Genomic DNA, 2,436 nt, shown 5'->3' with positions numbered 1-2,436 from the left:
CTACCTGGGAAGCAGGCTCTCACTGAGCTGCGTCTGCTCTCCCCAGGGGTCCTTTGTGAAAAGTGCACGGGGAGTTCAGCCAGCCTGACCTCCAACACCCTGCGTTGCCTCCCACTCGTGGCTGGAGTTGAACTCTAGCTCAGCGACCCCAGTGTCCTTGTCCGAAAAAGGGGGGGTTGTAGGTCCCTGCCTGAGGTTGGTGCTTGGAGGCCGGGAGGTGAGGCTTCCGATGGGTGGGCACCACGGGCCTGTCCGCAAGGGAGCTGGCCCCCGAGCCGCCATCACTCGTGAGGCGCCCCGGGCTTTGCTCGGCACTGGGGTCTAAGCCAAGGCGTCTGAGCGGTAGCTGCGGCTGTGCCCCCTAGAGCAGTGGCCCACGAGACTTCCGGTGCGGGTGACTGCCACTGCTGGACGGAGGCGCTGCCCGCTGGCCTCGGGCAGTCTGGTTCCAGCAGCCTGTGCGTGGAGGTGCGCTGGAGCCCGAGGCACCGGGCAAGTTAACCTGTGTCCGATCGGGGATGATTTTAGGACTTCCCACACAGAGCTGTTGAGTGAATGTGGAAACCTAGCTCAGCCGCCACCGGGCAAGTTGACCTCTGCGCCCAAGTGGGGGAGGAAACCTGTGCCACGGGGTGGCTGCATGGAGAGTAAAGTACTTAGTGATCTTACAGCGGCCCTTCTGCAGAACAGGGATTCCAGCTTTGGGCTGCAGTCAACCCATGGGCACTTTGGAGGCAGGTGTGATGTGGGCAGTGATGACCTGGTAAATGGGGTGCCCCTTTGTGACCCCTATGACCCTGTTCCAGCACCCCCACTGGAGAGGGACTAGAAGGGCGTGGTTTGGGGAGGCAGAGGTGAGCTGTCAATGCTCATGTCCCCCCAGGGCATGCCTTTTCCTTGCCCTCTCCCTCCCCCACTCCTAATCCCCCCCTGCCCACTCCCTCCCCCACTTCTATTCCAACTCCCCCCCCCCACCTAATTCCACCCCTGCCCTCCTCCTGCTACTCCTAGGCACCCCGAGCCCTCTACCCTTTTCTCTGCCCTCTCCCCACTCCTAATTCCCCCCTCCCTCTCCCTCCCCCACTTCTAATCCTATGCAACTCCCCCCCCACTCCTAATTCCACTCTGTTCTCCCCATTCCTAAATTCCCTCTCCCTCACCCACTTCTAATCCACTCCCCCAGCCCTCTCCCTCCCCAACTCCTAATTGCACCCCAGCCCTCTCCCCCGTTTCTGATCCCTAAACCCCGCTCTCCTGAGCACCCTTCACGGCAAAGAGACCAGAGCAAAATGACTTTTGAACATTTATTGACAGGTGGCATTGTTTGTTAGCAGGTGGCATTGTTAACAGGTGGCATTGTTAGCAGGCTCCTGTGTTTCATTGGGATGTTGGCACTTTCAAGATGTGGCAAGAGGGTCGGTCCTGAAGTGTGGTAAAATTCTCAGGCAGGAGTGTGGTGGAAGTTGCTATTTCGTGCAATTAGTATCGCACACACCTCAGAGTGTATCTGCGGCGGCACCCTGCAAGGAAACGAGGCGTGAAGAGCTGTGCTCAGCCCCCTCGGAGCCCGCGCCCCACAGCCCCCGCCCCACGGCCCCAGCCCGCACCCCCAAAGCGGCCCATGGGCCCTCACTTCTCCGCCTCGGGCAGCAGCGCCTCCTTCGTCTACGGCATCTCCGCCTACGGCGGAGGCACCTGCTCGGGCTGTAGGTGCGGCAACATCTGTATCTGGCCATGGTGCTCGATGGACTTGGCCTGGAGGCTCAGAGCAGTGGGCACCACTTGGGTCGAGCCAGCCAACCTGTGAGCTGGTGGAACTTGGTGGCTGTGAGCCAGGGGCCGGCTCCCGGGCCTCTTATAGAAACTGGGGCCATTGTGAGGTGGCAGGGGGCCCACACCTCACAGGCCGGGGCCCAGCGGTCCTGCAGCATGCCCAAATAAGGGCGTGGGGGGCACCTGGGCCAGGAGGGCAGGGCCACGGGCAGAGGAGCCTCCCACGGCCCCTGCCAAAGGAGACAAGGTGAGCGCTCAGGAGCCGCCAGTCAGTCCACAAAGCATTACCGAGCACCTGCCACGTGCCGGAGGCTGGGCCCTGGCCGACAGTGCTAAGACACACACGTTCCTGCCTAACAAAAGTCGCCCCCGAACACGCACCCCCGTGGTGAAAGAATCACGCAGAGCCGCCGCGATGGGAGACGCTGCTAGAGGGGAACTCTCAGGCTCTCAGGAGGGTGTGTTTTAGGGGACTTGACCCCCTGGGAGGCTACAGCCCCCAAAGGAAGTGTTGATGAAGGAAATTCCTAAAGGCTGAGTCTGAGTTGGGGAAGGGAAAAGAAGCTGGGGAGAGGGAAGAGCCGATGGCCAAGCTCTGAGCAGGGAGGCGCCCGGCAGCGGCAGGGCAAGGCACCAAGGGGAGCCCGCGTGGCCGGAGCGAGG

At 61.8% G+C, this 2,436-nt stretch overlaps 1 long non-coding RNA gene across 1 annotated transcript; it reads right to left on the bottom strand.

Moving 5' to 3' along the window:
* Window positions 1-1,290: 1,290 nt before the first annotated feature.
* LOC131275621 (uncharacterized) lies at window positions 1,291-1,823 on the bottom strand. The gene is made up of 2 exons (XR_009183077.1): window positions 1,634-1,823; window positions 1,291-1,520 (listed from the first exon to the last, which is right to left on the bottom strand). It is a non-coding gene; the product is annotated as an uncharacterized lncRNA (long non-coding RNA).
* Window positions 1,824-2,436: the final 613 nt, after the last annotated feature.

This window comes from Dasypus novemcinctus, chromosome 23, assembly GCF_030445035.2.
Source record: "Dasypus novemcinctus isolate mDasNov1 chromosome 23, mDasNov1.1.hap2, whole genome shotgun sequence".
In the NCBI taxonomy this organism is placed as follows: domain Eukaryota; kingdom Metazoa; phylum Chordata; class Mammalia; order Cingulata; family Dasypodidae; genus Dasypus; species Dasypus novemcinctus.
The sequence above is the reverse complement of the archived record's forward strand: the minus strand, read 5'-3'. Positions and strand labels throughout refer to the sequence as shown.